Source organism: Phacochoerus africanus, chromosome 5 (genome assembly GCF_016906955.1).
Source record: "Phacochoerus africanus isolate WHEZ1 chromosome 5, ROS_Pafr_v1, whole genome shotgun sequence".
NCBI classification, from domain to species: domain Eukaryota; kingdom Metazoa; phylum Chordata; class Mammalia; order Artiodactyla; family Suidae; genus Phacochoerus; species Phacochoerus africanus.
This window is the reverse complement of record NC_062548.1, coordinates 52,912,245-52,924,801: the sequence shown is the minus strand read 5'-3', so window position 1 is coordinate 52,924,801 and position 12,557 is coordinate 52,912,245. Positions and strand designations below refer to the sequence as shown.

At 51.7% G+C, this 12,557-nt stretch overlaps 1 protein-coding gene across 4 annotated transcripts in view; it reads right to left on the bottom strand.

Annotated features, from left to right (window-relative positions):
* Positions 1–12,557, bottom strand: part of UXS1 (UDP-glucuronate decarboxylase 1) — a 69,696-nt gene that overhangs the window by 47,990 nt on the left and 9,149 nt on the right. The gene's annotated exons all lie outside the window — the stretch shown is intronic.

Genomic DNA, 12,557 nt, shown 5'->3' with positions numbered 1-12,557 from the left:
CTAAGCAAACTATAACTCAGGAAGGCAATGAAATGGTCCCTTTTATTATAATAAGTCCCACTAATAGGAATTGGGAGATGATCCTATACACCCCTCATTTTGGAATAAGCTGCTGCGGTCTGGAGTGCACTGTGCATGTGCTGGGATGAGCAGTATGTCCCCAACCTCTGAGGACAAAAAGACCCCAGGGCCCAGCCCAACCTCTTCCTTTAAATGTTGGTGAAACCAAAACCCAGAGGAGGCAGAGGACAGCCCGACCTCTCGGCCATTCTCTCAGCCTCCCCGTCCCCCTTCCATCACCGTCTCATCCACCGGGCCAACTGCTTGACGACACACACCTGCATAAAGGTGTTCACAGCAGCCCGGCCGCAGCAGTGACTTTTTCAGAGACAGAGTTACAAACACACTAGAGCAGGACACCCACTCTTAAGTTCTTTCCAAAGAAACCTCTAAGAGAACGGTGTTCCTAATTTTCCCAGGTGGCCCCAGTGTGCCCATACGCCCCGCCCCAGTGCCAGTGCCAAGCACCTCCTGAGGCCGGTGCTGGGGGGCAGGGACTATATTACACTAGAGGCTGGACTGGCGGTTCTGGGAACCCTGAGGTTAAAAACGACCCTAGGTATCTTCTCACCGCAACCCCTGGTACCAGCAGGGGTTAACACATGCTTACTGAGCAGGACTCAGTGCCCAAGGTCACACTCCCCACTGGAAAGGCCCATTGTCAGCAAGAGACATGCTGGCTCTAAGAGCACACCCCTCCTCAAAGAGGAAACTCTGATAGAAAAGACAGTTACAGAACCAGAAAGGGGCAAGTCAGAAGAAATGGGAGAAATGAAAGTTGGACTATCTTCATCATTCATTAAAAAATAAAGAATGTTTATATCTTGGACCATGAGATCTTACTTCCGAGAATTATCCTCAGGAAATATGTATATGCACAAAAACGCTGTCCTCAGAAATCACGGTTTTTTGGTTTTTTTTTTCTTCCAGAAATGGGTTTTTTGTGTGTGTTTTTAGGGCCGTACCTGTGGCATACGGAGATTCCCAGGCTAGGGGTCCAATCGGAGCTGTAGCTGCCTGCCGGCCTGCACCACAGCCACAGCAACACGGGATCTGAGCCATATCTGCAACCTATGCCACAGCTCACAGCCAATGCCAGATCCTTAACCACTGAGTGAGGCCAGGGATCGAACCTGCATCCTCATGGATACGAGGCAGATTCATTTCTGCTGAACCATGATGTGAACTAGCACAGCCTTATTTATAATTTATAAAAGGGAATAGGAGTTCCTGCTGTGGCTCAGCACGTTAAGAACACGAGGATGTTCTTAACCTATCTCCCTGAGGATGTGGGTTCAATCTCTGGCCTCACTCAGTGGCTTAAGGATCGGGTGGGTGTGGCTGTGGCTTCAGGTGCAGCTCCAGTTTGACCTGGCCCAGGACCTTCCATATGCCACAGGTGGGGCTGTGAAAAGAAAAAAAAAAAAGGGAATAAAGCAAAATATCTTACACTTGGGGAACTATTATATCATTATGATACAGCATTGATGAAATCATAAAGTAATTAAATATGAGTATATAACTATCATCAAAAAGATAAGAGCTAACAAGTGCTGACAAGAATGTCGAGAAAAGAGAACCCCAGCTCACTCTCTCCTGGCGGGAACTGCAAACTGGTATAGCCACCATGGAAAACAGTATGAAGGTTCCTCAGAAAATTAAATAGAATTCCCATATGATCCAGCAATTCCACTTCTAGGTATTTACCCAAATACAATGAAAACACTAATTTCAAAAAATACACATGCACCTCTGTGTTCACTGTGGCACTATTTACAACAGCCAAGACACAGAAGCAACCTAACTGTTCACTGACGGACAGATAAAGATGATGTGGCGTATATTCACAATGGAATATTATTTAGCCATAAAAAGGGGGAACCTCCACTTGCAGTAACATGGGCGGACCCCAGGGGCACTGTGCTGAGTGAAGACTGTCAGAGAGAAAGACAAATTGTACGATCTCCCTTACATGCCAAATCGGAAAACAAACAACAACAAAAACCCAAGCGCACAGATGTGAGAACAGATCAGTGGTTGCCAGAGATGGGACCACTCTGGTGACACAGGTGAACAGGGATGTCAGGTACAGCATGTGACTAGTTAGCAACACCATCTGTATTTCTGAAGAAAGCTGCTGAGAGTAGATCCGAAAAGTCCCATCACACACAAACACACACAAATGTGTAACCGTGTGGTGATGACATTAAAAGTATGATGATCATTTCACAACAGACACACATATCACATCATTACCTGCACACATGAAACTAGTAAGATGTTACACATCAATTAAATCCCAATACAAACACGGCTGCGAAACCACACCATAACCTGGTGACGCAGGTTACAGCTCCAGAGGAGAAAAGGTCCCTGCTACTAAAAATACACAGAAAAGGAGACCATCTGAAGATGCCAAAATACTGAATGCAAATGCTGATGAGATTATTTTTCTTTGTATGTTATGTATTTACCTTGTTTTTTAAAAGGAAGGAAAAGCTGGACTTCCCGTGTGGCTTACAACATAAAAGGCAGGAAAAGCTGTTTAAACCCCACTCACTGAGCTGTGCCGGGTCGGGGGTGGGGGTGGGGGGCGGCGCGGGTCTCTTCCCAGATCCTGGGACCATCCATCTGGGTCAGTCCTCACCTCGGACACAAGGCGCCCATGAACCTACAGGTGCCGAACCCCAGGGATGCGTTTCTTCACTGGGTCCCTCAAGTGGGTACCTTGTCTCATTTCAGCGCTAGGACTGGGTCCTTGTCACACAGCCTGGGAACCAACCATGCGAGAGAATTACCTGTCACTAAGGTGCCTTCTGAGCTGTGAGAGGGTAGGGCCTTTAGACCATCTTCTCAAATCATCGCATGGTCATTAGTTTACCCCGTTTCTTCCTTTTTAACCTTTTTGGAATCAGTTTAAAATGTCTGTTTCAGGGAGTTCTTATCGTGGCTCAGTGATAACAAACCTGACTAGTATCCATGAAGGTGCAGGTTCAATCCCTGGCCCTCTCAGTGGGTTAAGGATCCAGCATTGCCAATAGCTGTGGTGTAGGTGGCAGACGCAGCTCAGATCCCGCATTGCTGTGGCTGAGTTGTAGGCCAGCAGCTGGTCCGATTTGACCCCTCACCTGGGAACCTCCACAGGCTCCGAGTGCAGCCCTAAAAAGCAAAAAAAATAAAAGTCTGTTTTGAAGGCATTTCTCAGTCCTATGGCCACAGGCCACCTGAGAGTGGGGAGGCTGCCATCCCTCCCCAGGAGTAAGACACTACATCTCTCCAGTCCTCACCCAGGGGTCCTGCTTCAGCATTGTTCCCAGGGAAGGTGGGAGGCCCTGGCATCTGGGGAAATGATCCTATACCAGTGCTTCATTGGCACAAACGGATCACAACAGTTGTGTGCAGTAACACCCAGATCTGTCCATGGCTCAGACCCCTCCATGGGCGCCTGTCCCCCACATCTGGACACACACCCCTCAGCTACTCGTCCATTCACCCCAGAGCTTCAGGAACCCTCCCCCCTCCTCACCATCAGTCCCTCTGGCAGCCCACCCCCAGGACTCGGCACTTCTCTAACCACTCTAGCTCTGTCTACAGGGGTCTCCCAGCTCCTCATCTGGCACTCCATTCCTGGGGGTACCCCCCCCACCTCCCTCCCTGCACACCGGGAGGAGCTGGCCCCTTGGGTTGCCATGGCAACCACCACACACCTCTTGGGAATGGGCAGCTTAGAGGTGGGTGTCCCTTCCAGAGCAAGAGTTTCCTTGTCACACCTGCAGCACTGAGCAAGGCTGGCCCAGCGCCCAGGCCAGCTGAATGGAGGTCCAAGAAGGTCGTCCCTTAGGATTCTCCCCTGCTTAGTACTTTTTATCTTCAGAAGCCTTACTGCAATTACACTTTAAAACGTTTTAATGTTGAGCAGCCTGGCTTCCTTTTAGAGTCTCAAAAGTTCCACTGTCTCTGCTTTGGTGTGAAAAAGACCCAGCACCCAACATGGACCAGACACTCAAGGCCCAGCCTGAAGCAGCCCCAAGTTACTGCAGACTCATCCTGAGGGGGAGAAACGTGATTTCCAGCAAACTCGGAGCCATGCCGTTCTGAGTGTCCTGTGCAGGGAGCCGGGATGCTGCAGGGCGTGGAGTTTGAAAATTAAACACTCATTAAAATTAATGCTGCTTTTAGAATTCTGAACCTGTTCAAGTTAATCTGACCCACCTTAACAGTGTCTCAAAGGGCTAGCTAGGAGTTACTTACCAGTGGTCATCTAGAAGGTAAATTAAACTAAACTGAACTAAAACTAAACTGAACTAAATTTAATCTATTATGTGTAATACAAGGTCCAGTATTAAGAAAAGTCAATATAAAAGAGAAAAGATTATTAAAGATTATTGATAAAGGGCTTAAAACCAAATTCCTTTACAAAAGGGATATACATACAATTTTAAATTTTGGGCTGCCCCTGCAGCACATGGAGTTCCCAGACCAGGGTTCAGATCCAAGCCACAGTTCTGACCTACATTGCAGCTGCAGCAATGCAGGATGCTTAATCCACTGTGCCAGGGATCAAACCCGTGTCCCAGGGCTCCACAGACGCCACCAATACCACTGTGCCACAGCGGGAACCCCAAAAGGGATATTTTAATTTATTCTAATTTTTAATGTAAATTTTAAAAACACTGGCTGCAAACTGAAGCACACTGGTTTTACAATTACTTCTCATTACGTCAGTATCTAGACTTCATACGTGAAGGGAAACCCAATTCAAGAAAATCACAGAATTTTTCATTTGGAGCAAAAATCTGAATTATTTTTAAAGGATATGATTACAAATGCATGTCCTTTTCCAACAAAGAAAGTATCAAAATGCTAACTCATCAGTTTCTTAGTCTCTGCTAGTCTAACCTGGTTTCTTAAATATTAATCAGCCATCACTTGAGATAAATCCTTTGGGGACAATTCTCAATCAGAAGGGTGAGGTGGGGGGCCTCCAGGGCCTCAGGAATGAGGTTCAGGATGTGTGGGGAGAGAAGACGGGGACTCCTGGAAGGTCCAGCCAAAACCACGTATCCAGAGCTTTCAGAAATCCTAAGATGCCAGGACCCCACATGAAGAACCACCGATACGAAATTCATAAAGGCTCAGAATTTTAAGAAGAGCGTTTGTTTGGGAAGGTCCTAGGATGGGGGCGGAGCCTGTGAGCGCCGGCCACGTGCAAAGTGCTGACTCTTCCCCAGAATCCCAGCTTCCTACCGTGTATGGCTGTGAAACTGGATCAGACAAAAGCGCCCTTTCCGTTTCACGCCTCACACTTTAAAGGGCTGCAGTGTTCTTTAGCGTGTTTTATGGGCAGTCTGATGACCACTGTCACCTGAAAAACACGTGTATTTCATCCTAAGTCTCAGGGAGAAGCGTGAATCGGGGAGACACCCCTCCCCTTGCCCTGCACATGGCACACACCTGTGAACGAGGTGCTGCAGGTGGCCCGCAGAGGTGAGGATGACCGAACACCAGCTGAGTGATATCAGACTACTCCTCATCCCCCAAGCACCAGTCCGCAAAGCAGATCCTGCAGATGCTGGGAGGGGCGAGACCTGCAGGTGGGACAGACAGGGAGGTCCCGGGAAGGGGGCCAGGGGATGTCCCAGCTGACAGGCTGCAGATGGGGACCACCTGGGACCACAGGAGGGAAAGGCCACCCACGAGACTTTGTAGAGGATCAGATCCTTGGGACCTACCCACAGCGCCTTCGCCCAAATGGACCCAGGTCTGCTTTAAAATGTGAACATCTGTGCCCAGAATGGCCATCATCAAAAAGTCTACAAACAATAAGTGCTGGAGAGGGTGTGGAGAAAAGGGAACACTGTTGGTGGGAATGTAAATTGGTGCAACCACTGTGAAAAACAGTATGGAGATTCCTCAGAAAACTAAAAATAGAATTACCATTAGATCCAGCAATCCCACTCCTGGACATCTATCCAGAGAAAACCAGGACTTGAAAAGACACATGTACTCCAATGTTCATTGCAGCACTCTATACTGTAGCCAAGACATGTTAACAACCTAAATGTCTATCGACAGAGGGGTGGGTCAAGAAGATATGGTACTTATACACAATGGAATATTACTCAGCCATTAAAAGGAACAAAATACCGGCCTTTGTAGCAACACGGATGGACCTAGAAACTATCATGCTAAGTGAAGCCAGTCAGAAAATGAGACATCAACATCAAATGCCATCACTGACATGTGGAATCTATTGATTATAAGAGAAATGCAAATCAAAACTACCATGAGATACCACCTCATACCAGTCAGAATGGCCATCATTAATAAATCCACAAATAACAAGTGCTGGAGGGGCTGTGGAGAAAAGGGAACCCTCCTGCACTGTTGGTGGGAATATCAACTGGTACAGCCACTATGGAGAACAGTTTGGAGATACCTTAGAAATCTATACATAGAACTTTCATATGACCCCGCAATCCCACTCTTGGGCATCTATCCGGACAAAACTCTACTTAAAAGAGACACATGCACCCGCATGTTCATTGCAGCACTCTTCACAATAGCCAGGACATGGAAACAACCCAAATGTCCATCAACAGATGATTGGATTTGGAAGAGGTGGTATATATACACAATGGAATACTACTCAGCCATAAAAAAGAATGACATAATGCCATTTGCAGCAACATGGATGGAACTAGAGAATCTCATACTGAGTGAAATGAGTCAGAAAGACAAATACCATATGATAATCACTTATAACTGGAATCTAATATCCAGCACAAATGAACATCTCCTCAGAAAAGAAAATCATGGACTTGGAGAAGAGACTTGTGGCTGCCTGACGGGAGGGGGAGGGAGTGGGAGGGATGGGGAGCTTGGGGTTATCAGACACAATTTAGAATAGATTTAGAAGGAGATCCTGCTGAGTAGCATTGAGAACTTTGTCTAGATACTCATGTTGCAACAGAACAAAGGGTGGGGGAAAAAAATGTAATTGTAATGTATACATGTAAGGATAACTTGATCCCCTTGCTGTACAGTGGGAAAATAAAATAAAATAAATAAAATAAAAAATTAAAAAAGGACATAATGAACAACTTTGCAGAACAGATACTGACTCACAGACTTTGACAAACTTATGGCCTCCAAAGGAGACAGGTTGAGTGGTGGGGGGATGCGCTGGGGGTTTGGGATGGAAATGCTGTAAAATTTGGTTGTGATGATCGCTGTACAACTGTAAAGATAATAAAATTCATTGAGTAAGGAAAAAAAACCTGGGGGGGGGGGCAGCGGGGAGACTCAAACATCTATTCCCAGAGCCTCTGCTGGGAGCCTTGCAGCAGAGCCGCTAAAGCACCGCGCTTTGCGTTGAAAAGGCTCTCCGGGACCAGGAGCTGAGGGGGGCAGGAGTGGGGGGCTGCCCCCTCCATTCTCAAAGGAAAACCCAGGCTTCCCAGAGCCTGAGAGGCCCTCCAGGGTCTGCGCCTCATTCCTGAGTCAGGATCCCTGCGGAGGGACTAGGCAGCAGGTGCCCCGGAGACCTTGACTCCTGGGGAGGGTGGAAACTGCCACCTGCCACAGCCACACTTTGCCTGCCGCCCACGGCCCTGTCCCAGGCTCCAAGCACGCTGTGCCCATGTGACTTCTCCCATTTGCCAAGCCTGCTCCTGCCTCAAGGCCTTTGCATTTCTCCCAAATGCTGCTTTATCGGCCGCCCAGTTCGTCCAAGTCTCGGCTCAGAAGTTCCCTTGTCAAACTGACCAAGGCACCTGCGGTGGCTTCCCCCACCCCCCCCCCCAGCTATGACATCCGCACATCAATTTAGCTAGGAATCTCTGCTCCCTGTTTGTTCCCCCAGGAAAATGGACACTCCAAGGTGGCAAAGCCATTGCCCCAGCAGAGAGCTGCCTGCATGCAGTAAATGCTCACTGATCACCTGCTGAAGGATGAACGAAAGGCTCTCCCAGTGGCGGGCGTGGCTCTCGGCCCAGGCAGAGGCAGCAAACGTTTTCTGTGAAGGCACAGCTGGCGAAAGCATTTGCAGCCACACACTTTCTGAAGCAATTACATTACACACTCTGCCACAGGGCAGCGGCCAGATAGAAGCAGGGCTATGCTCCCACACAACTTTATTCAGACACAAATTCTACTACTGCCTTTTTTTTTTTTAACTTTTTTTGAGCCAATTAAAAATTGTTAAACGTTCTTAGCTCAAGGGTAGGCTGGGTTTGGCCCGTGGCCGTTTGTCAATCTCTGCTCTAAGGGACACCAGCATGAGGACGAGGTATAGTCCCTGTTTCCAGGGCCCTGTCGAGAGGAAAGGCCAGAACCACCTGCGTGCATGCACGCACCCACACACACACACTCACATGCACATGCGCTCACATACACATATATCAGAGAAGCAAAGGCTGAAGTCAACCAGGCCCAGAGGCTGTGAGGCTGGGCAGGGCCATGCTCTGGCTCAGCGGAGCTGGATGCCCAGGAAGGACACGGGTAGCACAGGCCCCCGGGGAGGGAAGACGAGGCTGCAGTCAGGGGGGGCCTCCTCCTGGGCTGGGCCATTGCTCAGAGTGCAGGGGAGGCAGCAGAGTCTCGGCACCAGAGGAAGCAGGGGTGCAAGGGGCCAGGGAGAGGGGGCTGAGGAAAGAATGCAGGGCCAGAGAGGATGGCCAAGCATCAGGGACACAGGCCTGGAGCAGGAGGCCAGGGCCCAGCAACAGGGCCGAGCAGCTGCCTGAGCTGACATGTCAGACCCTCGACACAGGGCAGCAGAGACACGGCACTGGCCCAGCGGCAGCCGCAGCCCAGGGTCTGGGAACAAAGCCCAGGCACCTGGCCAGCTGTGGCCCCCACCACCACCCTGCCGTCACAGCCACACCCATGAAACAGGGCCACTCGGGGTCCCCACTCCCATGCCTGGGTAGACTGTCCAGGGTTCTGACCCCTCCCCATCTCCATGGAAAAGGCACCTGTTTTCCCTGAACTGTCTGCTAAGCTACACCCCCACCCCCCAATTCAACAGATGCTCAAACCCAAACTGAGCATCACCAACCTCAGGAAATCCTCGGGGGCCACACAGCCCACCAACCACCAAAGATGGAGGGAAGGGAGACCACAGCCACCACCTGCTCAGGTAAAACACTTTTTTCCAAGGATCCAAAATGGAAACCCACGCCAGCCCCAGCTCCTGGGCTCATCTGAACCACACACTGTCTGCAGAGAAAGTTCCAGAGTGCCTTCTGCGAGGCCTGCCCCCACCCCACTCCCCTCAGGGTCCCAAGCACTGGGCTCCCCTGCGGCCCAGCCTGTCTGCCACGCTCACAAGGTCACCCTGCTGCTCACAGAGGGAGACCCTTCTAAAACCTGCCCCAAGGTCAGTGATGCCCCATTAGGTGGGGCCTGAGCCTCCCCTAGTGGGGACAGCAGCTGAGACCTGCAAGCACTCGAGTGCTGAAACACTGGATCCCGCAGCCCAGGCCACCTGGCAGGAGTGCGGCCACATGGGCAGACAGGTCATCTGAAAGTGCCCAGGAGCCAACCCAGCTGAGCCGACCTCAGGGGCAGACGTGCCAGTGGAGCCTCTGGAAGTGGACCCTCCAGCTGCTGCCTGAGCCCCAGCTGAGGTCCCAGAGGCCAGTACAGAGGACAGACGCACATTTCTGGTTCCCGACACACAGATCCGTGAGCATGTGACACGGCTGCTGTTCTACGTGCCCAGGTTCTCCAGGGGCCGGTGACACAACCAAACAGCCAGAGTCAGAGCACAGAGGGGTGCCCCCAGCACTAAATCCACTGACACCCTCCCATCAACCCAGGATCCGGGCAAACTCCTCCAGCCCAGGTACAAAGCCTGGCTGGAAACTGAGGTCCTGGGGAAGCAGGGAGGACCCATAAGCAGTGTCCTCTGCCTGGGCCTGTCAGGTACGCCAGCCACCAGCCTGCTGGGGACAGACCATGCAGGCCGCCTGCCTCTGTCTGATTGAAGCCTTAAACACACCCAAGAAAGAGGCAGCCAGCTCACTTCCACAAACCCCGATAATTCTGGCCCTGGAGGAGCAAACACCTGACCAGCCATGGCCACAATCAAAGAGTCTTCAAGGCAGAGGGGGAGGATATGCGTGACTCTTGAAATGAGAAAGGCACTGGAAGAGGTGTCTCAACAGGTCAGAAGGTTCACGTCAGAGGATTTTATTCTGTTTAAAACTCTAAGAGGGGGCTGTCAGAAGGAGGGGGCCTCCCTGCTTCCAGTATCAGGTGCTGAGGGTTAGGCGGTGTCTCACAGCAAGGGGGTTCTTCCTGCTCCTCCACCTGAGGAAAGCTGGCCCCAAACCCCAAACCTTGCCCTGCTGGCCCGGCCTGGGTTCAAGAACAGGGTGAAAGCTGTCCCCAGCAGGCTGGCGGCTGGCGTACCTGATAGGCTCAGGCAGAGGACACTGCTTATGGGTCCTCCCTGCTTCCCCTTGAGAGGCCCTGCCAAGGCCGGCCTTGGGTTTGAGCCCCAGAGCAGGCCCTCCTGCCCCCATAGGCCCAGTGGGCAGGTCCCCCCAAACGCTGGCTATAAAACACCTACATGACACAGACCATCCCAGAGACTTTCCTGGGAAAATCACACCAATGCTCCCATGGGAAAAATTTTTTCGCCCCGGGAGGTTCCTTCTTCTCACAAAGTGGTTAAAAAGGCAAGAAACTGTGGGGTTTGTAGATGACCTCTGCTCCTCTGAAAAGGCTTTACACGTAAAAAAAGTCCCTCATTCAGTGAGATGGGATGCCCAGAAGGGACACTGAGTAGAACCCACTTTTTGGCTTTTTCACACTATGCACACATTTAAAACTAGACGCAGGCATATTAACAAGTCTGCCAGCTGGTTCCCCGCATGCCCAGGGCCCACCTTTAGTCCCTGCCCTGCTCACGGCCTCCTGAGGCTGCATGTTTAAAGATAACAACAGCTGCGTGTGTCAGATGAGCCCTCCAGGGCGGGCACAGCCCTGGAGGCCCTCCCCACTCACCTCCCCCACCACCACCCCCCAACCCCAAGCAGCCGGCAGACCCTCCTGGTTCCTCCCCCAGCTGGTCCTCCTCCATCCTGGGCCAGCTCATCAGGCTCCGGCGCCCACATGACCTGTGTCCCCTGGTCTCTCCCCCTTGTGACTTGTCCTCGTCCTGTTCCAGCTCTGAATTCAAACTTCTCCAAACCACTGCAATTGTCCACTCCAGTTATCAAAAAATCGGGGAGCATGCACCCCACATGAATATCATATGTACCGTATCATAGCCATTACAACACGGACACAGGCAGATAATGGAGGAGGAGGAAGTAGAGAAATTCCAACAGGTGGGCCCCACGAGCGCACCCCCAATGCCAGCCCCACCGGACGCTCCCGCCACCTTTGCCCTGCCACCCGCTCCCACAGCTCAGCTCCCAGCTCCCCTCCCCTCCCAACTGGGGCTAAAACCCACCAGCATGTCCCCAGCAGGAGTCCAGGGAGGCACTCAGCCAGGGCACGCTCTGCCAGATAGGTCCTGGGGCAACGCAGGTGCAGTGTGGCCCTGAGGTCTGAACACCGGGGGCAGGTTCGTCATGTGTCGATGGTGGCTCATGTCGCAAATTCAGATGGGATCAAACTCAGTTCTGCCCTCCGGACCCGCACCTGCCACCCCCACACCTGTGCACAGGTGGCATCTCTGCCCTCAGTGCCAGGGTCCAGCCCCCCACCCTGAACACCTTCTTAGAGAAGAGGAAACTTGTCCTGAGATCTGTTTCTGCCCCTGTGGGGTTTTCCTGCTCTCCTCCTCCCTGGACTTAAGACCTGGCCTGAGTGCAGACCCCACGGGTGGGGGCCCAAATCCACAGGACACCCCACTTCAGACATCCATCCCCAGGTCCAGGGCCACCTGTGCTTCTGACTGACCCATACCGCCATAAGGCAGGGCTCCCACACCCCCCACTGGTTTGATAATATGCTAGGAAGGCTCACAGAAGGCAGAGTCTGTTCCCTCACCTCACGATAGCTGGTTTATCACAAAGGATGCAGCTCAGAACAGACAGAGGGAAAGCCTGGGGAACTGGAGCTTCCAGGGCCCCACCAAGCACCACCCTCTCAGCTCCTCAACTACTGGATGCTATCAGACCTCACTGCTCAGGACTTTACGGGGGGGCTCTGTCTCCAGGCCCAACCCCCTTCCTGGAGGCTGGTGGGGGAGGCTGAAAGAGGCTGCCCTGTCCCAGGCTAACCTCGGCCACCCTAAGTCACCCCCTGGGCAAAAACTCAGGTGACCCAAAGGGCTTCTGGTGACTAAGAGAAATCCCAGGGGTTTAGGGCGCTTGGAGCCAGGACCAGGGACTGAGACCCCATACACTTTCCTCAGCACCACACCAAGTGGGAGCAATCGCTGCAATTCACCTTGGAGGGGCACTCAACATCCCCAACGTGCGAAGCACCCTTAAAAATACAGGGAGCGCTGAGCAAATATTCAATAGAAAAGTGGG